This window comes from Pseudonaja textilis, chromosome 1, assembly GCF_049901715.1.
Source record: "Pseudonaja textilis isolate UNSWEBS1 chromosome 1, rPseTex1.2, whole genome shotgun sequence".
In the NCBI taxonomy this organism is placed as follows: domain Eukaryota; kingdom Metazoa; phylum Chordata; class Lepidosauria; order Squamata; family Elapidae; genus Pseudonaja; species Pseudonaja textilis.
In genome coordinates, this window is record NC_141990.1 from 99,069,184 (window position 1) to 99,094,703 (window position 25,520).

General features: G+C 37.7%; 1 protein-coding gene across 7 annotated transcripts in view; it reads left to right on the plus strand.

Moving 5' to 3' along the window:
- The window catches only part of FYN (FYN proto-oncogene, Src family tyrosine kinase), a 120,063-nt gene that overhangs the window by 36,649 nt on the left and 57,894 nt on the right, over nt 1-25,520 (plus strand). For all 7 annotated transcript variants that reach the window (XM_026726601.2, XM_026726600.2, XM_026726602.2 and 4 more), the window contains exon 2: nt 16,057-16,130. The gene's annotated coding sequence lies outside the window, so the exon portion shown is untranslated. The remainder of the gene's footprint in view (nt 1-16,056; nt 16,131-25,520) is intronic.

Genomic DNA, 25,520 nt, shown 5'->3' on the forward strand with positions numbered 1-25,520 from the left:
TGGTAAAAAGGAATAGAATTTGATCTTAGACACTTCAGACTTTCTTGATTCCACTTGGAATAGAGAACCACCATAGAGTTTAAGCAATACGTGTGATTCTAGTTTGTAGAAAGACTGGAATATAAAAATCCCATTATTGTAATGGATATTTGGATGACTGTTTACTAATATTCTATGCCAGTGGTCCCCACCCTTTGGGGCATCAGAGATAGGTTCCATGGAGAAAGGTTTTTCAGTGGACCGGAGGAGGCATGGTTTTGCGTGCTGCTTGCATCCCACAGATGGGACTTCGCTTGTTTGCATGGCCCAGTTGCTGGCATGCCATGGCCCGTTGTCATCCACAGACTAGAGGTTGGGAGTCCCCTGTTCTATGCAACCATATTAGAGATCCTTTATATTAGCCAAATTCAGAGATTTGCCACCAATGTATCTGAAGGGAAGATAACTCTCCCAATACAAAATGACTTTTGGGTTTGACTGGCTTGGGACCTTGAATCATTCGCACAAGTATTACTTAGCTGCCCATTCTATGTGACCAGACCAGCTGACTCAATAACATTCCAACTAGTGAGGGAGACAATTCTTTGCATTAGAACATTGGTCCCTGGAAATCTCCAAAAAAGTAGCCAAATTCTGTTCTCTTGCCATTGCAAGATACTTGGTGATAATACATAAATATTATGTGTCATGTGGAAGGAACTATGTTAGTTAATGCAGTACATAACTTGAGATGTTTGCATATTTGGTACCTTGTGTGTATTTAGTTCTGTAGTTAACAGCATCATGTTAGAAACCAAAAGGTTGTATATTCTAGGTCTACCTTAGGCAAAAAGCCAGCTGAGTGACTTTGGCTCTGTCACACTCTCTCAGGCCTAAGAAAAAGACAATGGCAAGCTACTTGCAAAAAATATTGCTAAATAAAATTGCATGGGCATGTCATACAATTATCCAGAATCAAGATTTGACTTGAAAGAGGCTACACACAGAGACATATTTTGATTTTGTGCACTAATAAAGAGTGCCTAACTCACTACTATAAATTAAAAATAAAAGTAATAGTCTGTTAAAAGAAAGTTTACGCTGAACTATTATGAGTTATAATGAAACAACTGAGTCAACTTTTACTCAATTTAAAAATCAAACCCATTTTAAAAGTATTTTAAAGCTTATTCAACTCAGCCAAAATAAGTTTTCCTTATTGGTATATTTATTTGCACTTGAAGAAAAGACTTCTGCATCATATATCCCAGGAGAAGTGATTACGAGACATTAAAAAATGTCAGCTTTTAAATGTCAGCTTTTTTTTCTACTTGATTTTGTTGCTAGAACTCTGGCAAAATAATTCAGGTCTAAGAAAAGTGCCAATAAAACAAAATTTGAAAAAGGATAGCTCTTTTCCCCACAGATTTTTACTTAAGCATAGTTAACTTCAATCCCACCCACGTTAATTTACAGTATGTAAGAAGTGTATAAATTATTTCCATGTAAACACTGTCTCCTGGAAATCTGTATTCCAAATCTTTTGCTTCATTTTAAGTTACATTTTTATAATATGAGACAAACATCAATATTTTCTCCAAGGAACTCTATGAAAAGATTGCCAAATGCACTATACTCCATATAGCTTTGAACTGAAAATTGTAGAATTTCCAATCATTGTCTGTGCTGGTTAATCTGTACTTTGCTCCATAGCCATTTTCTCTGGACAGAACTTTCTGTTTCACTAAGTACAGTTAAGAATTGGTTTTCATGAGTAGGAGATCATCTTCCCCTGAATAATTGCCTATTAATACAGAGAGAGAGAATTTACAATAAGAATAGAAGGAACTGCTGGAAACAAAGGCAAGAGAAATTAACAATAGATCATGCAGTAGATTTAATATTTAACTACCCTGTTTCTCCAACAATATGGCCTCCCCCAATAGGAAGTCCCAGCATGTTTTATAGGCATGAAGTGAAATTAAGCCCCTCCCCCCCAAATTAAGGCCTATATTAAAACATGCGAAGTGGGGGGGAATGGTGGTGGGGCTTGCTGTTAGGAAGTACTTTTGTTGCACACCTGGATATGGTGCTGTCTGCGTTGACCCCGATACGAAGTGCCCCACCAACGCCGAAGTCAAAATCCAAGCCATTGCCGCCCGCCCACCCTAAGATGCAAGGGGGGGGAATTAAGTCACCCCCAAAAAAGATGGCCCATCCATCTCTCTTCCTAGTGAGTTTTGATTCTTTTTGGAAACTTACACAGGTTTCTTTTTTGTTCTGTGATGTTTTCTGTGTATCAGTCCAGTTTTGTTTCCATTTCACTGTATTTTCATCCTCTTTATTCTCTTCTGCTGTTTATGCAGAAATGAACACCTGAGTTCAAGCCCCATCTTAGCCATAAAAGTTGCTGGGTGACCTTGGGCCAGTCACACACACTCATCCAACTCACCTCACAGGATTGTTGTTCTAGGAAAAACAGGAGGGGTGTGTAGGATATGTTTTCCATGTTGAGATATTTGTAGAAATAATAAAAGGCATGATATAAATGGTCAAATAAAATAAAAATGAGGGAGGGGGATAAATGGATGGATAGGTCAATTTGCTTGATTTATTGTGAGAGAATAGTTGGCCTTTGCAAATGAGGGAACTAATAGATCTTACAAAGTGGAACCTTATTTTACAGATTACACTTAATCAGATGCTATTAAATTGTTGTTGCTTGGTCTTTGCTTTTATTCTTTTATTTAATGTTTTTTCTCTGTTGGCGGAGAGGGAGATATATGTGTGTGCATATGTGTGTATGTTTAAATCCACATATCACAAATGTAATTACATGAACATGCAGGAAAAGTTTTTGAAATTGATTTCAGCTAGCCACTCTGGATTAACACAGGATGTTTGTCTCTGCTAATATATTTTCTTTCCACTCTTTAAGACATGGAAAAATAGACTTCCAGGTCTTAGTCTCGTCTTCTGTTAACTTCTGTTATTTTTCAATTAACTCTACACATTATTATAATTCTGCAAAATTCTAATTCTTATTTAGATTTTGGCAGATTAATTGACTTCAGTTCAGATTATGTCTGAATCCATTTATCTTTCCAGTTTTCCTTCCTACTTCAGTCCAGGGTCTTCGGGAGGAGGTGGAATAAGATGACCAGGATGTTCCCATGGAGGTGGGGTCTATCCATCAGATGGACTTGGGGTTGTCAGAGGCTGACCCACTAGAACGAGGAATGTCAGATGACAAAGGCCTCATTCCAGACCAACCTACCTTTTCTGGCCTTTTTCGTCCGCACCTCTTTAAATCTTTACTGTTCAAAGCAAAGAACACCGCTAAACTAGACCCATCAAGCCCTCATTCATTATCATCAGGGTCTCAGGATGAATCTGAGGATCTAATATTCTCACAACCGGCTAATGAGGCAGAAACTATTCCTGTCCCTCGTATGTTTGCTGGTTTAGTACAAAATCAATGGGCATCAACAGCATCCTACCCAGCCCCAACAGGGTACTATAAACGATATTATAATTTAGCACCAGAGTTTACAAATTTTCTCAAAATGCCGGAGGTGGATGAGCCCATTGTGGCACTGGCCTCTTCTTCAATCTTTCCCAATGAGGTCGAGGAAGCCCTGAGACCGGAGGAAAAGAGAGCAGAGTTGGCACTCCGTAGGGCGCACATTTCTGATGCCTGGGCCATTAGGGCAGCTACAGCTGTGTCTTTTTTTGCACGGTCCTTCCTATGGTGGGTCTTCCACTTGAGGGATATATTGCCAGCGTCAAATGTCAGAGCCCACCAGGACATTGCTAAGATTATTGCAGCGGCAGAATTCTCTGCCGACGCCACATTTAATGCAGCCAAATTCTTGTCTAGAGCCATAGCATCTCACGTATCAGCACAGAGACTGCTGTGGCTCAGACATTGGCAGGCGGATACCAAGCATAAATGCAAGCTGGCATCACCCCCAATATCGGGGGATAAATTATTTGGCAGTGTCTTGGAGCCCCTGCTTATTGAGAATAGAAACAAGAAAAAAGTGCTTCCCCCTCTTTTTCGGAGATCTGAAAACAGAACGCCCCAGTCGTTCCGAAGGGGCTCCTTTCAGCCCTACTATCAAGGCACATATGTTCCCAGATTGCAGAGAATATCAGGCTATAGGCCCAGTTTTAGACAGGATAGGTCAGAATCTTCTGATAGAGGTCAGCGGGGAGGCCAAAACAGAAGAATCCCCAGAGGTAACGGAAGCCGATTTTTTTCATCGCCCCAAGTGAGTCCTTGACAGCAGCTCCTATTGGAGGGCGGCTAAAATTGTTTGCTGATCAATGGGATAGTTCCACCTCTGGTGCGTGGGTCAGGGACTCTGTTAGGTTTGGTTTGGTGCTAGAGTTTCAATCCTCCCCCTCAAACTTTTTCATTAGGAGCCCTAGGTCCATGGACCCCATTAAGAGAGCATTGATGCAGGAGGCTATCAATCATCTTCTGCATATTCGGGCCATTAGAGAGGTCCCATCTGAACAATGGGGTCAAGGCTGTTACTCTCTATTGTTTGTGGTCCCAAAGAGTTCAGGGGGCTTGAAGGCAATTCTGGACCTCAAACGTCTGAACAGATCATTGGTTTATCAACAATTGAAGATGACTACTCTCCAGTCCATTCTGCTCAGCATCAGAGAGAACGATGTCTTGACCTCTATAGATCTGACAGAGGCTTATCTATATATACCAATTAGACCTGCAAATACCTTAGATTTTGCTGTTGTGATCGGCACTACGAATATATTGCCTTACCATTCGGTCTGACTTTCGCCCCTAGGACTTTTACCAAGGTCCTAGCGGCTTTGGCTGCCTCCCTCAGGATCAAATCTATTCATTTACAATGTTATCTGGAAGATATTTTAATTTTGTCATCTTCCAGACATCAAGCAAATTTGGATTCCAAGATTACTCTGGAGACTCTTCAAGGTCACGGCTTTTCCATAAATTGGGATAAAAGCCATTTGACCCCTTCAACTAGGTTAGTTCATTTAGGGGCAGTGATAGATACTGTGGAGGGCAAGGTTTTTCTCTCTCAGGACAGGCTGAATAGTATCCAGTCTTTGGCCAGAGAAATCAGAACCTTAAAAAAGGTTTCCTTGGCAGTTCTGTCTCAACTGTTAGGGAAACTGATTTCTAGTATTTCCCTTGTGCCTTGGGCTTGGTTCCATTCTAGAGATCTGCAATGGTTCCTGCTACCTTTCCAGCAATCCAGAAGAGCCCCTTCCAACTTCCGGATAAAGGTACCGCACAATGTTCTCCGATCGCTCCACTGGTGGTCGGAAAACATGATAAACAAGGGGTGTCCTTTCAAGGAACCTTGCAGGGCAACTATCACAACCAATGCCAGCCTGGTAGGATGGGGAGCTCACTTCCAATCCCACACTGCACAGGGAATTTGGACTATTTCCGAACAATCACAAAGCATCAACCTGTTCGAGCTGCGAGCAGTTCATCTGGCGTTATGCAGTTTTCTACCCCTTTTCCAATCACGCCATGTTCTGGTCTTGACAGACAATATCACAACCAAGGCCCACATAAACAGACAGGGGGGTACCCACTCCAAACTTCTGATGCTGGAGATGGCCAGGTTGTTCAAGTGGACCGAGGCCAATCTGCTTTCTCTCAAGGCAGAGCACATAGCAGGGGCCTTAAACACACAAGCGGACTGGCTCAACAGGGCCACAATAGATCAGACAGAGTGGCGCCTATACCCATCTGTCTTCCAGGAAGCAGTGCAGAGGTTTGGGCAACCGGTGATCGATCTATTTGCCTCTCCCCTCAACGCCCAATTGCCCCGGTATATTTCAAGGTACCCGACTCAGGGGGCGGAGGCTGTTAATGCCCTGCAATGTCAATGGCCTCCCAGACTTATATATGTGTTTCCTCCACTCCCTGTAATACCCAGGTTGATCCAAAAGTTATTGGAGGAACGAGCGGAATTGATATTGGTCACCCCTTACTGGGCTAGGCAAACGTGGTTTGCAGACTTACAGGACTGGTCAAGAGAACCACCTTGGAAAATTCCACCGTCGAGGGTTTCCCTCTCGCAAGGGCCAGTACTTCACCCGGACCCACAATGGCTCAGCCTAGCCATATGGAGGTTGAGCAGAGCTGTTTAAGGACGCAGCAGATTTCAGAGGATGCCATTGCCACCATACAAGCTTCCAGATGGTCCTCAACAAATCGTATATACGAGGCTACATGGTCCGCTTTCTGTCGCTGGTGCCGGGTGTCTAAGATCGACCCAACCGCCCCATCAATAGGACAATTATTAGACTTTTTACAGGAGGGGTTGACCAAGGGCCTATCTCCAAATACTTTACACAGACAGGTGGCGGCCTTAGCCTCGGTGATATCCTGGAGTGACCTTTGTTACATAGCACACCATCCATATGTTCGCAGCTTTCTTAAGGGTGCTGCAAACTTACGACCTCCTGTAATTCACCACTGTCCCACTTGGGAGCTCAACAAGGTGTTAACCACACTTACATCTGGCCAGTTCGAGCCTTTAAAAACCGCTAGTCTCTTCCTGACACATAAGCTGGTCTTCTTAATTGTGATCACCTCAGCAAGGAGGATTTCCGAATTGGCGGCATTGTCGATGAGAAAGGACCTGTGCGTGTTTCATGCGGACAGAGTGGTCCTCAGATTGGATCCATCGTTCACCCCTAAAGTAAATTCAGCCTTCCACAGAGCGCAGGAGTTGGTGCTTCCAAATTTTTGTCCGAAACCATCTCATAGACTGGAGCATCAATGGCATCGACTTGACATTCGAAGGGCGTTGAGCATCTATCTGGACCTCACGGCAGCATTTCAAAAATCTGAGGCTCTATTCCTATCCTTTAATCCATCCACTTTAGGACACAAGATGTCGTCAAAAACCATTGGTAGATGGTTGAGAGCCACCATAGCTAAAAGTTACAAATGCCAGTCCATCTCAGTTCCTAAGGACATTACAGCCCACTCAATAAGGAGTGCGGCAACATCAGCAGCATGGGCCACATGGGCTTCCATAGACGAAATTTGCAGAGCGGCAACTTGGGTTTCACCATCGCCCTTGGTCAGAAATTATAAAATTGATGTCTATGCCTCAGTGGACTCTTCATTTGGCAGAAGAGTCCTGTAGAGGGCCCACAGAGTTTAGGAGTGGATTTCAATCCAGATGGAGTCCCTCCCTAAGGACAGGCCAAGCTTTGGTATGTCCCACTTCTGGATGCTCTGAACAGCTCATGGGAGAAAGGGCGTTGGTCTTACCTGATACACCTGTTCTCTGTGAGCTGTGAAGAACATCCAGCCCCACCCATTTCTTTCCATCTGATGAGGTTCCATTCCGGTCAGGGATCTAGATTAGGTGATGAGTTCCAGACTTTGGCACTCAGTCTTTGCAAACCTGGGGGATGCTGGGGAGGTGTCCTGTGGAGGAGGAGGAGGGTCCCGGAGTTTTAAGCCCAGACTTTCCAGAAGAGACTGAAGCACCTCCCACTTCTGGATGCTCTTCACAGCTCACAGAGAATGGGCGTATCAGGTAAGTACCAACGCCCTTTCTCTGGCTTTGATTTCCACACTGGTGGCAGAATGGAAACACAATGAGCTCTGGAAGAGGAGAACCAAATGGCTTTTTCCTTCCTCAATGAGCTCACTGAGGCATTTCAAAAGCCTACTAAGCAGCCTGCATTGAAAGGTTATCAGTCAAACAGTATTGCTCTCTTATGACTCCTTGCAATCCATTCATGTAAAAGTTCATTAAATCATATATAGCAATTATGCATGCTATATTTATGAAACACCGACGTATTGCAAATATGCGCAGATACGTTTGACTTTTTTTGCACTGTGATTTTTTTTTCTTTAATCAAATTTAAATTTCTAGCGATCTCCAGAAAAGTCTTACCATCTCCTGCTCTTTTTTTTCCTCACTTGGTAAGAAGGCCACTTAATTTATCTCTTTGCATTCAGTTTTGACCTGATATTTTTGGCTGTACCTTTACTTTTTACTATTTTTTAAAAAAATATTTCTGTGGCTAAATCAACTGTGGTTTTAATTGAATGCTCAGTCTAATCTAACTTATCAAATATGTCTGTATATGTAGTTTTACTTCAGATAAAACTTGAAATGGTTCATTAACTTACAGGGCAAGGTAGTTTGATCATCCTCATTAATCCACACACTCTTTAAGTTCCTAAAATAAAAAAAAATCATAGTGTATGGAATTTCTCAAATACTCCTGCTAAAAACAAGATACAAATTTATGGGACCTGACAGCTGTCCATGAAGTCTGGGATGTGATGAAGCAACAGCTGTGACTTCCTCTAAACTGATGTTTCAGCCATAGAAATGAGCAGTTAAATTACTTGGTATCAGAATTGTTGGATCCTCTCCAAAACCCAAGTACTTTGTCTTCCCATAGGCAGATGTGCAGTCTTTATGGTTGATTCTTCTGTGCTACCATAGTTTACAATTTCCCCTCCCTCCTTAATTCATTCTTGGCTTCCCCTACATGTAAAGCTAACATTGAATGCAATTTAGTATGATATCTAACCTGCTAATAAAACCATAAAGATTCTGAAACTTGAAAAAGTATTCTGATAGCTAATAAATTGGTCCTAAATTGCATATGTTTGAGTGGGAGCTGTAGTATGTTGAGAAATGCACTTTTTTGTATTAACAGGAAAACGGTTGCAGAGATAATGGTCTTTATGATAGATAGGAAAAACCCCAACGTCTACAACGGCTGTATTTTCTGTTTTGCTACAAGTAGCAGGAAATGTTGCTAGTTATGTGACAAACATGTATTATCTTTTTAACATTTCCTGCAGTCAGTGTAGTTGTTCTGGTTCACTATTGAAACATGGCATAAGAATTTGTGTTGCTGACACATACAATATTTGGGATATTCTAGAACCATGATGTCATAAAAAAACATGTTATCAGAATATATTATAATGGCAAGATCAGCCTTCCATCCTTCTGAGGTTGGTAAAATGAGGATCCAGATTGTTGGGAGCAATATGCTGACCCTGTAAACCATTTAGAGAGGGCTGTAAAGCACTGTGAAGCAGTATATAAGTCTGCTATTGCTATCCTGCCCACACTTAATGGTTGGCAGTACCCTGAAATGATCATTCAATAATACTGTTTAGAGAAGAAACTTCATTTTATTCATAAATAAAGTTTGGATCAGCCATTGCTAGTAATTATAAACTTATTCCTTGTTACTGCAAAACCCTTGGCTATAAATTATGACTTAACACAAAAAAACTGGTTACAATTAATATATAGGTTTCTCCTCGACTTACCATCATTTGTTTAGTGACCGTTCGGTGTTACAGCAGCCCTGAAAAAAAGTGACTTGCAACTGGTCCTTGGACTTACAACCATTGCAACATCCCTTATGATCAGGTGATCAATATTTACGCACTTGGCAACTGGTACGTATTTATGAGGGTTGCAGCATCCTGGAATCATGTGATTCCCATTCCCATCATGTGGTTGCCAAATCCACTTAATAACCACATGATTCACTTAAACTGCACGATTTGTTTAACAGCTGTGGCAAAAAATCATAATATTGGGCATGGAAATCCTGGTCCTAGTTGTGGACTATCTGTCATTGACAATTTAATATTATCTACAGTTACCTAAAGAGAACAGAGTTGTTAAGATCAGCATTGGCTCTAATGCTCATACTTCCTATTTTCTGTGTTGCTCAGTTGTTTATGTAATTTGACCTTTGCATTTCACAAAAGCATACATACTTAGTATCCTTTGATAAAAGATGGCTGTTGATACTAAAGATGCTAAGAACGTTGTCTGAAACTCATCTTCCTTGTGTTTTTGCCTATAATCATGTACCTGTTTTCTGATTGATCAAATGAATCTCTATTCCAAGAAATATTGTGTAGAATTTGTAGTATATAAAGGACAAAGCCTAGAATTATCTTAAGAGCTGAAGCAACTTCTTTGGATGTCATAAGGGTGATCATTTTGATTTTATGAGAATATCTTTCTTCTTCTTTTGCAATCATTTCAACTGAAGAATGTTAGTTTACAGATAATTAGAAATGAATTCCTTCAGCCCCAGATCTTTTATCTTACTGGGTAAGGCAGGCCTGGAACTGTGTTGCTGTGCCTCCATAACATAAATTGAAATGTAACAATAGGAAGATGTTTTAAAGACATTTTCATTGTAAGAGATTAAATGTTTATATTCTTTTGGGGATATCAATGCAATATTTAAGCAATATAGTATAGAAGTGGGGAGGGAACCCCTTATTTTCAGTTATTTTCATTTTCTCTTTTGAAATTATCACAACATCTTGACTTCACAGTAAAAGGTTGCATTCTCATAGCATCTCTTTTTCATTGTGGATTAAACTGCTAGTATATTAGTGAATGGAGAGCCCCCTAATTATAATGTCATCCCGTAAATGGTGATCCACTTATTTCCATTGAGAGCTCATTTATGTATGGATAAAAATACAAGGCTTGAGAACATCATTGGATGGAAACTACTAAACCAGATCAATAGTACTACAATTATTCAGAACTGATTTACGGTTTATATGTCTTCCAGCTTGAATTCTCTATTTCAACCACAATAGAGGAATCTGGCAGAATGTCAGAGTGCTTTTATATACAAAATGATCTTTGTATTTGCCTATATGCTTTTTTCAAATGCAATAAGATCTAACAACTATAATAATAATAATGTTAATGTCCTGTTCTTCATTTGTTTGTAATATTTGGATTTTAAAAGAAACAAAACAAAATCCTTAAAATTCTATGAATACCAGAAACTAGAAAAAATATTTGAACATTGTAAAGCATATTGTCCTTTCGGCAACCATAAACACTATGCCTTGTAATGTTTTTAAAACCTGTAAGCTTTTGAATTCATAATGTCAACTGCATTTTTATAGGGTAATCTTGTGCATATTTAATTGGATGTAAGTTTTTCTAAGGCAAAATTTCTATTAATTCTATTGAATTCCAGATTAAAATACTGTGGAAAAAGTAAGGATTTCACATCTAATAATCACAGTTACTTTTTCTGATATTTTTTAATGGAAATGATTTAGAAGAAGAATCTGCAAACACCATGCTGGCATTAGATTCCCTGTACACAATAAAGCTATTGAGAGCTTATCTTATTTGCTACATATCAACATACTGTAGTTTCCCCTGGATTTATCTTCTTTAAAGTAATGCTGAAACTGAAACATTTACTAAATTAAGCCTTTTATTTCTTTTTCCTAGAATTGCATGTCTAATGCAAAAAAAAAAAAAACCAAAACCCCCAAACCCGGCAGCTGTTCAGAATTTTATCCAGTTACAAGATTACTTGCAGTTGTTTTTTCATATTTGCATAAACAAACTTGAGGTTCGATATCCAACATTAACAATCAGTTTGTTTTAGGTTTTATAAAGATTCTCGCTGTCAATGGGAGAAGATTTTTTCCTCATTCTCCCCAAGAAACATTTCAGAAGATCAACATTTTTTTTGCTATAGTGGAGGCAAAGTATTTCTGAAGCCTTTGTACTGACTCCCAAGAGCAGAGCTAAAAAATCATCTAAAATCAGTTTTTGTGAAATAAGATAGCTTTCTTTTCCAGTTCCAGGGATTTGTTTGAATTTTACAACCACAGGAAAGAAAGAGTTTGGTGTTTATTTATTCTGCATAACAAGTGTGCTTGAATAGTTCTTCAATCTTGTACAGCCTTGTTCTGCACTGGATGAATTTTCCATGTATTTTTTTTTCCACAATAGCAATTGCACTTAGACTTATATGCTTCTTCATAGTGCTCTACAGCCCTCTCTAAGCAATTTAAGAATCAGCATATTGTCCTCAACAAACTAGGTTCTCATCAACCTCAGAAGGATGGAAGGCTGAGTCAGTGTTGAGCTGGTCAGGATCGAACGGCTGACAGTGAACAGAATTCGCCTGCACTACTACATTCTAACCATTTCCCCCCGATGGCTCTAAAAGTTAGCTCCATGAGGAAAACTTCATTTTTTGGAACAATTATTGAACCTGTGAGAAACTAAGGTAAACTCCACTTAGAGTTGTAGTGCTGCAACTACCGGTAACATATCAGTATAAACTATTTTATAACCGTTCTTGATCACTGCAACTGAGCTTCACCTATTAGTGCAGAGTTCAAAAAAACTTTAGTTGTACTTTAGTTCTTTCATATCCAGCTGTAAAAGTTTTTCTACTCCTGTTGCTTGTTTGTTTTTTTAAACTAGGTTTGAGCATATTCATTCTCGATTATCTCCCCAAAACCTCCAAGTTCCTTGTCCTATTTGGGAGAAGTAGAGTTAGCATATTCTGTGTACTGGTAAACATTTACTCCAAATACCTGAATGGCATTCCCTGCAATTACTCTTCGGTAAAGAGTTGTGTTGTACTTTGCTTTGATGAAGCTTCAAGCCAAACTATCCCTTGAAATTGAAAGCAATATGGCTTCCTATTTATAGATTGATTTGATCTGAAAGCTGCCCAAATATTCAAACTAGTACGATATGTATCAAATATTATCAGAAAATATTTTTGCCCTGAATGTCTATAGATTTTTTATTTGCAAAGATTTTGAACAAGAAAGATACTGGAATCTTGTGATAGTTTTATTAAAGTGCTAGCAATCAATGTTAACTTTCTCCATTTGTCTTCTCATTCCTACCCCAGTCTTCCTCAATCAGGTGCCTTCTGGATATAGATTTTCACTTCCATGGTGTCCAGTCAACACTACATGGGAGCTGAATGCTCCACCAGACATCACCAGAATGGGAAGAATATTTTAAGCAATACATCTCAGCATGAAGTATAATTGATGATAGTGTGCAAATAAACATCTAATTCTCTTTAGTCTAAATACCATTCCAGTTGTGCCAGGACTACAGTGAGATCTTGTGTCTATTATATAATAGGAAGTGATGGGTACATGCAATGGCACAAGTCTTTGCAGTTTATAAAATATTGGGATTCAGAACATTTTTCAAAATATGAAATTCAGTTTCTTTAAAAAGAACATTCACCAAGCGCAGTTCATGTCTATTGAAATCGCTGTAAACAACTCACTGTTTTAACATAAGTCCATTCATTGAAAGAATCCTATAAATAGGAGTCTTGTTCTGGCCTTCAAAATGCTTGGAATGTGCCCGTCACGTAATATGTGTGCCCATTTCAATGGGAACACATGTCTCATCAACTCTGTCTTAGCACCCACCAAAGAAAAAGCTCCTCAGGGAAACTTAACATGGTTGCTTGTGTAATACAAGCAAGCTTTGCTGTTTTATAAAGAGCTATCCTTTTCTTGATAAAACATTCGTATAAAGCAGCTGTAAAGTTAAACGAGTGAATTAATCTTCTTGATAAAAATGAACTTATGATCAAACAGAGAGATCAATCATTTGGCAGAAGCCAGACAACAATCTGTGTGATTAAAACCAGCTGGCGAAGTTTTGGAAGAAGTGACATTTTAACTATGGACTCTATTCAGTATTGCACTTCATATCATACATATGCTTCAGTATGACTTCAACATGGGAATTACTAATTTTTAACATAGTGTGTGGGTGTGTGTATAGTTTTCAGAGAACATGTAAAGTTGAGTTTCTTTCTTTCCTTCCCCTCTCCACCCTGTTTAGAGCAGGTGGGAAGCCTCACAGTAGACAGCTAGTGTTTCCTTGTGGGCTGCTGTAATAAAGGACCTTTGTAAATGTCTCTTTATATGACCTGAATACAAGCTCAACAGAATGCATATTAACTATTCCCAAGAACTGTTTCATTTATTTCAAGATCTTACCTGAATTGGCCTTGCTGTTCTCTAGCAGGATTTATACACTTTTGGGTGTTGTTGTTGTTGTTATTATTATTTATACACAAAAATGACACTATACACAGCAAATGAGATAACCATGCTGGGTTTCATATCACAAATCACTAGTCAAACACTTCCCAAGTGTTTAGGACTGCATGATGTATCGGCGGATTATGCGAGCAGATCCCAGTAAGGTGGCCTTCTGCAGCTGACCAATGGTAATCTTGTCAGCACCAATGGTTTTTAAGTGCTTGCCTAGGTCTTTAGGCACAGCCCCCAGTGTGCCAATTACCACTGGAACCACCTGCACTGGTTTATGTCAGAGTCTCTGTAAAGTCTCTTAAATCCTGATACCTCGTGATTTTTTTTCAAGTTGTTTCTCATTGATTCTGCTGTCACCAGGTATGGCAATGTTGATGATCCCCACTTTTTTCTTCACAATCATGATATTCGGGGTATTTTGTTCCAAAACTTTGTCTGTTGTTGTTGTTGTTGTTATTATTATTATTATTATTATTATTTATTTTATTCATTAAACATGAAACCCAGTCAACTGAATATTCAAAAATGCATCACAAATACTATTGACTGGTGCTAATGGTTGATACGGGTTGCTGCCAGCGTCCTAGATATCAACTTGTTGTTATTGTTATTGCGTATGGCACATGTTAGCCAGAGATCACCAAGGTTCCTCTGGGAAAGGAATTTTTTTGGGCGGTGCTATCTTTACAGGTGGTGTTATGCTGGTAGGCAATTGGGGGAGGTTCCTTTCTTGTCCCTGTATGGTTTATTTGCTCATGAGAATCGAGCCACCAACCTCAGCGAGTGCAGGCCCAGCATCTTACCACATGAGTCACTGCATTTTCAGAAATATACAGCAGTTATGGACTTGGATATCTAAAGGGGCAACTTCTCCATTATTTACTTATGCCATTACAGGAGGGAAGATCTAAGGAAGAGGGTGCCCATTTGTCAGTGATTCACTAGGACAGGGTGAAACTCGCGGCGTCACAGGGTGTCATGTGACATTGTGACTTTTTCCCCCTTCGCTAAACCAGGCGTGAGCATCGCCAGGGCGTGACACATCTGGCACACGGGCTGTGAGTTTGACAGCCTTGCACAAGAGAGAAAGCATTCTTGGTATAAGCATCTTTGTTGTGAACATGATCGCAACATGAGCAGTTATACTTGGCAAACAATATAATCCATATATCAAATTAAGGTAATGCTTAGCTTTATAATCTGGTTCGATATTTTCTTTAAGCAATTTATAATTCTAAGGATTTTTTTTTTAGTGTCATGCTTAATTGTTGGTGTTTAACTGTATGGTAAATTGCTTTTGTTGCCTATGTTACCAATTGTTTTTAAGATGGAAAGTAGATAAATACGTATAAATAATCATTTTGCATGCTTTTGGAATAAATACATTTCTTATATCAGTTTGAAGGCTGATAGATAAGTATTCCTTAGGCATCGTCTGCTAATAACTTCTGCTGTGGAAGAGCCAATTTAGAAGATTTAGAAAAAAAGGAAGGAAGATTGTACTCATGTCTGTGCAACACAGTACCAATATTTTCTGCCACTTAATGACAGTCCATAGCTTATATTTTGGTGTTTTCATGCACCTTCAGTCAACAACCCAGGAAGCCTCTGTATGCTAAACAACATTGAAGTAACTTTGAATATTAATATGGCTTAAACCCAGCTTAATAACATAGTTCCTTTTGAAGATTTTAATGACACTTTATTTAATGAATCTATATTCAGGAAAAATGGTCAGAAGTTAAAAAAATAAAATAGATAATTAATTAAAATTCAATTAAAATAAGTCCTGTGGGCTTTCATTTGTGTATCTAGCACTCAATTGGAGTTAATTATTCTATGGGAACATTTTGCTTCATTGTGCGATTGAGTACATTTGATAATTAGTAAATGTTTTCCATTTTTTCATTGAAATTTCAATGTTGAAAAATTTATGATAGCCCTTTGCTTAGCTAATAAAGTTTGGAACTCTCATTATCTACCAGTTTATCTTTTGAGTATAGAGCATGTTAAGATTTGTAAAAGAGAACTCACCCACTAATCTCATCTCCAGTATTGCACACACAGTAGTTTTTAAAGAAGACATTTTATGAGAAATGCCAGAATATTAGCATTGTTTGTGTTCCATCAATATGGAAAGGCATAACTGAGCAAGTCTTTTCCTTTTTTTGCAGACTTTGTCTTAAAGAAAGTACCGAAAAAATGTGGTGAACAAAAGCTCGTTGCATTTTCAGGGGGGAAACTTGTGGTAAGCAATTTTCTTTTTACAATAAGGGTGCTTACAGTTAATTAGCAATAGCCTTTAGAGTTATATACAATTTCATAGTATTTTACAGCCCTCTCTAAGCAGTTTACAGAGTCAGCCTGTTGCCCCCAACAATATGGATCCTCATTTTACTGACTTCGGATGGATAGAAAGAAGGCTGAATCAACCTTGAATCAGTCAGGATCCAATTCCTGGCAGCGAGCAGTGAGTTGGCCTGCAATACTGCATTCTTACCACTACACTATCATGACTCTATTTTCAAAACTATTTTTTCAACCATTTTTAATTTAATTTGGTATATTGAAAACTATAATTTTACAAAGTTAGCCATTAATAGCAATATTTTCCTCTTTTTAATTTCTTTTAATTCTGAAAGAAATCTAGCAGAGCCTTCAGGCCAGGAATGCACTGGATAATTTAATTTGTCAAACCAGTTTCTACGTACTGTGCTATGGCTTTTATAAAATACTTGGGGCTAAAATCTAAGGCAGGAATATAATAAAGTCTTGCTTCAAAAAAAGCAAATCGATTATATCACCATGAAACACCAGTTGGGAGTTAAGACTAGTGATTTTTGATTCTGTAAAAAAAGTATAATGAAATGGTTTTATTTGGAAAACTTGGCACTGACAGGCCATGACTATTTTTTGTTCTAGTTTTTTTTAATTAGTTTGATTCTTTTAATATTTTTTCTTTGTTTTTGCTAGTCTGGATTTTGACTTAAAGTATCTTGTTAATCCAGGTAGGATTTGTGTTTATTTTTGTCCAGTAGTTTTCAAGTGTACTCACTGAAGAAATTTTTAAGTTGAAAATGTGGGTGCACTTTAGATTTTCAAGTGGTATTTTAAAAAGCATCATTTGAAATGAAAACAGGCTCCAAGACAGGGTATTTAGTGAAGCATGTTATTTACTGAAATATAGTGTATGCTAAGGAAGTAATCTGTTGGGGATTTATATAGTGAACAGGGGGCAAGATGAATTAAATTCACCTTTTCACCTCCATGATGTTATCCATTGCCACCTCATCCAAAATCAGCAACAAATGCTTTTATAGGAGTCACACTTTTGAATCTCTTGCTGCAGATTTGAACCTGACAGAAAGTAAATGAAAATCTGCTATTTTTATCTGTTCTCAATTCATTTTTTCATATGCCAGTCAAAAGTATATATTTGAAAACTACATGTGATTTCATCTAGCTTTATTTCTGTAAGCTGTGATCATAGGAACACTTATTTTATTTTTACATAAATGGGTTTTATACCTCAAGCTAAGATAGACAATTGCCACAATAAGTTTACACTGTTCTGCAATATGCTTTATGTGAATGCTACCGATATTGAAAGATTAAGCGCAGGATACACCCATGTTGCTGAAACTTATCATTTCCTTAAATGCAGGATATATTTGAATATTTTTTATGCATTGTTGAATATTCAGACCTGCTAATAAGTTTGGAATTTATGGGAAATATATACATTTTGTGATAAATGTATTCCTATCCCACTGCCTTCCTGTTTCTTTTTTCTTTATTTCCTTTTATTCCCTATGTAATCTTTTACAGAATTCATGTACTTGTGGGGGGAGGGGGAGAGGAATTTTAGTAGAACTGGTTATCAATCAGTTTGCTAACTTAAAATGAAACTAGCATATAGACTATTCAATTAAATGGTCTTGAATAATCCCATAATAGTAATCCATTTTCACGCACATTCCTTGAAATTTATCATTTGCTTATTTATTTACACTACATTGATTTAATATAGTGGGCAGGGAGTACATTAAATCCAAAGATCCTGTCTTTCTATTTTCCTCTCCAAATGGTTAATTTCAGCAGGGGTCTCCAACCTTGGCAACTTTAAGACTGGAGGACTTCAATTCCCAGAATTTCCCAGCCAGCAAAGCTGGGGTTAGGGTTAGGGTTAGGGTTAGGCTGGGGAATTCAGGGAGTTGAAATCCTCCAGGCTTAAAGTTGCCAAGGTTGGAGATCCCTGAACTACAGAAATGCTCTTTCTTAGAGCAAGAAAAACTCTGAGGAAGACAGTCCACTAAGCACCATAATAAAGACTGTTGAGGGTCCCTGTTTTATCTACACTAGTTGCTTAGTGAGCAAGGAAGGGTTGAGACTGGAGGAGTCTATGGAAAATGATTTGCCATTGCAGCCCATAGACCATATCTCAGTGTTTCATCCACTTAGTCAGTGGCTCTTGCCAGCCACTGCTCTGGCATATCACCTGTCCAATCTTTCTGTTTCCTTCCCAGTCTTGACTTGGTGTCACTCCTTCAGTTCACTCTCTTGCTTGATCTTCCCTTCTTCACTTGGATCTCAACAGAAATATATAATGGCACTTTTTAATGAGAATCTGTCCATTTGACTTGTTTGTCAAACATACGGCATTTGTCGTTTTGAAGAATTTCAAGAGAGGAAAGCCTCTCACCCTATTCAGAACTCAGTGGAAACACAACTCTTATAAACGACTATAGCAAAAGTGTCAGTGCACTTCCTCTTTGCTTTTTTATCTTCAGACTTCCCAAGGAGACTTTCTGTGGGAAGCAAATTCCCAGCTCACATACTCAAGAAGAGAATCTCCTGGAATGTTGAGCAAGGCTTCCTCAGATTTCATCTCACCCAATGACTCGCTCTCGCTCTTGCTTGCTCAGGCATTTCAATAGAAAAGAAAGAGAACTAAAGGAGAGAAGCAAGTAGAGGCTGCATTTGATGTAGAAATGGTTACTGCGAACTCTTGAGGTTGATTTATCAAAGCAGTTCATTTTCCTAAATCCATAAAATACGCTCAGGAAATACAATCACATCACCTACCCAGTCATTCTTGCATTTTGGGTAATTGAAATAAGTCTTGTAGCTTCAGACATAGCAGCAAATACCCCTTTCCTTGATAAACTGAGCAGATTCATCAAGAATACAGGCCAACATTACTATAGTTTGTTCCAGGCCATATCAAAAACTTTAAAGGAACTACTGATAGATCTCTAGTAGCTTCCTTGGTTTAGAAACAGGAATGACTTCCCCGGTGATTACATTATTTTAAAGGTGATTCATGAAGTGAATGCTTTAGCAATCAAAGTAGTAAATCGTTGACAGGCTGTAAATTTCCTAGACATATACAAATGAGTCCAGTACTCTAAATTTGATATTTACTATGAATTTGATCTTTACTATGTCACCATTATGTGGTAGTTCTGAAAGAAACCTCTCATTATATGCCTCACATATGCATGGGGAAGATTTTGGAGGATGCTGTAATAGACAGAGTCTCATATTGTATTTCTTTCGGCAGCATGGGTCTTGGAAATTGAACCCTAGATCCACAGACTATAAGCCAGCAAATTCCATGAATTAATTACCCTGATCCCTGTGGAAAAAGACTTACCTGAATATCTACATGATGTAAGAGTCTTTAGCTTTCCTGTGACTCCTGTAACAAACTCTCATTTTGTAGCAAGCGCAAATGGAAAAGTGTGAAGTCATCATGATAGTTTCCAGTTGACCCAGAAAACCTTGATAATTGAAGCATCTCTGACCATAAAGTTCCCCATGGGTTCTTCCCATCAGTCCTGACCTCTCTAGACAGGGAGGCCAATTTTATCCAGACCCAAGTTGGCTGTAGATGCCTCCCTGGAGGGTGGGCATGGCAAACCTCAACTTCTTTTTGCATTAATACTACCATGCAGGGCAACTTATTTTCTTTATTCTTGTTTCTGAGGCATTACACTTTTAACAGCTTCACCCAAAGCTTGCTTCACTTGATGTAGTGGATAGTAAGAATAACCTTGAGGAACAGGAAGAAGATCTGTAACCATAACCAAGACAATAGTCAGAAAAAAGACAGAGGCAGAAATGTATTAGTGTTGATAACTTAGATTGCTTAATCTGATGTGCTCAAAAGGCTGATAGTTGACAAGCCCTACAACAAATAATGACTCATTTGCAAGCTTCCCTAGTGAGTAGTTTGCATTTTGTTGGTGATGCACTGCTCACTACCAACATGGAGGATGCCTTACAACAGGGCTGTCAAGCTTGCAGGCCGCAGGTGGGATGCAACATGCGCTGGCCATGCCCACGCCCGATTTAGTGAAAGGGGAAAAGGTCATGTGATGCCGTTTTGACACCCCTGCCCTACAATAACAGACTTCTTTTTAAAATGCCGTAAAGGTAAAGGTAAAATGCCATAAAGGTAAAGGTTTCCCCTGTCCATTGTGTCTGACTCTTCTGTAGGGGGCAGTCATCTCTATTTCTTTAGCTGAGGGAGCCAGCATTATCCAAAGACATTTCTGCTGTCATGTAGCCAGCATGATTATATGCCAAGGCGCACAGAACTCTGTTGCCTTCCCATTAAATGGTACCTATTTATCTACTCACATTTGTGTGCTTTCGAACTGCTAGGTAGGCAGGAGCTGGGGCAGGAACAGGAGTCCACTCCATTGTGTGGAACTTGGATCTTGAACCCAGGCTATCAACTTTCCAGTTGACAAGCACAGCAGTGGTAGGATTCAATTTTTTTTTGCTACCGGTTCTGTGGGCGTGGCTTGGTGGGCGTGGCAGGGGAAGGATACTGTAAAATCTCCAGTCAGAGGTGGTATTTGCTGGTTCTCCGGACTACTCAACATTTCCACTACCGGTTCTCCAGAACTGGTCCGAAACTGCTGAATACCACCTCTGAACCACAGCTTCTTTCATTGCTGAGCCAGTAGTCTTGCTTTAAAATTTCTTTTCATACCGCAAATAAAGGATTTATAGATCTTTCCTCCCTTGGTGAATACAAAGCATTGTTATATTAAGGAAAGAATTGCCTCTGAAGTAATTTATCTTTACATCTATTTGTATTAATACTATGAAACTCTTTGTAATTATCCTGGGCACTTAAATGGCTGAGCGGTTGCTCTACACAATCATGTAGAACTACAAAATAAAAACTTTGGTCCTGCTTACTGGAACAGTAGTAGTTCTATAAGTGCCCATAAGGAATAGGAAATCACTAGTAAGACTGCATTGTCCCTGCCTGATTTAATTGTTCTATTTTTATTACATTCTGTTTCCATTTTGTATACATTACACAATACATTTCACTCATCCTTATTTTTTTGCAATTATTGTTCTTGTATATCATTTCTTTTCATTGACATTTTTCATTAAATCATGTCACCATTTTTTTATATTTCCTATTGGTTAAATCCACATACTTTTCTGGCAGTCTGCAACTCCTCCCTCAGTGACAGTTGGCTTCTATAATCTCTTTCCTTATATCTACTTTCCATTCATTCTGTTGGAAGGTTAATTTGTCTTTTAATTTTTTCATACAACTCATACTTCTCTCTCTGCAGTCATTCTACTTTTATTCTACTGTCAAGAAATAGTCATATTGGGAAGTTCCCTGCCCCCTGCAACTCTACTAATTCTCTCAATTCACTCACAATAAATGCTTAATTATTGGAGGTGTCATTTATCTTTCGGTTTAGCTATCCCAGACTAGAACATGAATTTTGCAAATGCCTGTTTTCTAAAGCTTATGTTGAATTACTTCAGGCTTGTAGCAAAGTAACAGAGCTGATACTGTTTTCCTGTGATTTGAAGTATTTTAAATACCTTGAGAAGACATTTTTGCACAAAATTGATAGTGTTTGCATCTGTTGTAAAGTTATTTCCCACATAAGTTTTGAATTTTTAGCTATATGTAAAGTAACAGGAATAATTCCTTGCCTGCTTATGGGACAGCTGCAGAGAAAGCACACTGCACAGTTCAGTATCTAAAATGAGGGACAGGGATAGAGACTGTCTGGATGCAGGCATATGTGCCAGTCTTCTTAGTTTAGTCAGTAACTTGATTGCTTTAAACCCCATGGGTAATTAGCATGATTGTTACCCTGTATTATGTAGATAATCAATTAAATTGAATACCACTGGCATGAAGAAAAGGTCAAAGCAGTTTTTCTGTCTTTCATAAGCCTAAATGGCTTTGCAAAACTAACTTTTTAATGTGCTTGTCTAATGTGATGCTTGAAATCTATATTTGGCTCTTCTGTCTTTTCTTCTAGTTTGATAGTATTAAATCACTTTAACATTTTTTAAACATTGCAAAGGTTTTGAGGACTGCTTTGATTGAAAAGGAGTGTTTGAAAGTTTGCAAACAGTAAAGTAGAAATGCAGCTGTTTTTTTTTATTGTTGTACCTTTAAAAAACACTGATGCCTATTTCACATCCAGGCACATGTGACTATCATTTATTTTCTCAGGATATTTCTTTGGTCCCCTGGAACTCCAGGCTACAATCAGAATTTTTAAGGAATGTGCAAAGAATATGAGAGATACATCATAATTCACAATTAGATAGAATGGTTGTGTTTTGTGATCTTTAAGACAAAGGGTTCATCCAGTAAAGTTTGATTTATTGATAGGTTTTCTTGGCAACATTTGTCAGTTCTTCATAAGATTTATTCATTTTCTTCCTGATTAATATTACATTTGATCTCCCATCTAAGTATTCACATAGATCTATTGGGCTGTGTGTTGTTGTTGCTGTTTTGTGATGATCTTGCAGATCATTTGGACCTATTCTAAAATATAATACAAGCATTAATAAGAGTTTAGTCTAAAACTATACTGTAGTCAATTCTGGATAATGGAAAGTAAAGCATTTTTCAAGTCAACTTTCTAGTTTCCATTTTGTGCATCTAGGGTATTGTCCTATCATTATGAAGAACTGTTTAGGACTGGGAATAAAACTAACGTGTTAGAGTCTAGGAACTAAAATTATAATTATGGAATATTACTCTCATTAGGAATGTCGCATTTACAGTTCACATTATGTAGCATACCATTAAGATTCCACAAGCACTATATAATAGCATAATTTTATTTTTATGCTAAAGATTATGGGAGAAATCAATGTTCATGAATATGAATCCTTGCATAAACTGGAAACAGCAAAATGCCCTACAGGTTCAGGACTCGCTGCCTATCAATATTAAGAAAGAGTTGGGGGATTATGAGGCGCTTATGAAACTTAAAGGAGTATGATTAAAAGACTGGTTAAAAAGCATTGTTTAAGGATTTCTCTTTAGATGTCCTACCTTGCTTATTTTTTGCCCATTTCCCCTTTGTTGCCAGTCTCTGCTACTGATTCTCTCTCTTGCTGTTCCTCTACTTTATTTCACTTTCCTTATGCTGGTCCTTCTTGTCCTCTTGTTCACTGAAGCAAGCTTTATACTGAGGAATGACAATTTTTACAGCCAAATAAGTATGCGTCCATCCTGCATTTGCATTAGCTGTACACTCTTATCACTGCGTCACACTACACGCCACATTGCTATTAAATCATCTCTGCAAAGAAATCTAAAACAATCTTTCTTCTAATAATAATGCTCTTCTCTTCCATACATAAAGCACATACACAAGCATAGTTCTTTGCAGTATATATTTCATTTTTACCTTATCTTTATAAATCTCCAGCAGAAATTGCCTCAACTACTTAGTTGGTTACTCTCATTCTGATTATTTTAAATTATCTTTTTTAAATAAAGTATTATATCACTGATTTCAATGTTTTCTCAGGCAAAATAGGGCAATCCTGGTAACTTTGCTGCAGATTTATTTCTTTGATATATATATATATATATATATATATATATATATATATATATATATATATATATATATATATATATATATCTTAAATGGAGTGCAGCGAAAAGAATCTCTCTTGCAAAACTGGTTAGTGTAATTCATCATTATTGGTACACAACATTATAACAAAGCAACATACTGTATCTGCCTCATAAAATTTGCCCAAACTATTTTAGAGCACCGTTCCTTTGAGACCATGTATTTTACACAGAAATAATTTACATTTCTACACAGATGTACCCTCTCTCTGTTTTTTTTTCCTGTCTATGTACTGTGACTAAGTTAAATCCGGTGTTTCTTTGTGGTTTTCACATTGTCTCCTGTTCAGAATTGCCTGAGTCTACTACAATAACTTAGTTTCTCATGCTCAACCATGCATTTAATAGTGGCATTGATTTTTTGCTTCCTTTGTAAACATCCTTGGTTTCCTTTTTTTCCTTTTAGCTTCCTTTAATCTCTCCCATACTCAATCAGCACATGCACTTACAAATTCTGTTTACACTCTCGCTCTGACCTTTCTAAATCTGTGCTATATGCCAGCACAGATCTTTCCTTCCTTGTTCCAGTTTTTCTAAAGCTCTCTCAAAATTAAATTGGAACAAGTTTGCCTTTTTTTTACTATTAAACTGCCTGTTGGTGTGTATAGGATAATGTAAGTATATAGGATAATGTAACTACAATAAAAAGGTACTAGTCTGAAAGCAGATATTTTTAAATTAATGTTTGATTATCAAATTTGCTAACTGCTTATTTGCTCAACTATTTTTTCCTCTTTTATGGAAAAACTGGATGCAATTTTTTAAAAATTATATACACGATTCTTAGAGCTCTTTTACATCTACTTCCTCAGATTCAGCTCTTTTAATTTTAAGTTACTTATTCTCTTCTCACTTTTACCTTGTAAAATCGATAAATTACCTAACCGTAATAAATATACTGAATGAGATAAATTCTATGGTACTTTTAGCATAGTATGTGTGTATCTCGCTAATATATATTACTACAAGAGTAGTGAGCTATTTATATGGAAGCCTTGTTAGTATCTAGTGTGAAATTGATGCTAACATGATTTACAGCTGTGAAAGATTTTGGAGAGGACCCAAAGCATGTTAACTAGCTTAAAATTTGTCTCACTGAGTTTCAGTCTTTATATCCCATATACAATTAAACCCAACCAACTCAATTTTTGCTAAAATAGAATTCTTTTTACATTACAAAATCACTAGTGTAGATATAAGATGGCAATAATTTTACTGTAAAATAACATAACATTCAAAAAAATAAATATACTAGTCTGCAAGTCATACAATATTAGGAATTCCTTGTTAAGTTATGTCCAAATTTTTCAAGTAGAGTGGAAAAAAAAAGCAACTATTGAAACTCCTCAGTTTTTCATGTTTTTTTCATATAGTTGAGCAGTATTCATTTCTGTCCATATATATAGGTAGTCTTTAACTTATGATCACAATTGAACCCAAAAGTTTTTTTTTTGAAAATTTTATTTGGGTTTTCACAAAAACAAAATACAAATAAAAGATCTTTTTTGAAAATAGCATGGTCCCAGGTTATCACTTCCTCATACAGACACAAAACTCAATTTCATGCTCATTTTTATATTCTATTCCGTATCTTATTATCATTTTATATTTTCTACATAGTTTTTCCCCTCTTTTAATTTTCCCAACTTTGTTTTAATTATCTCAATTGAAATCGTTATATTTATACTTTTGTCT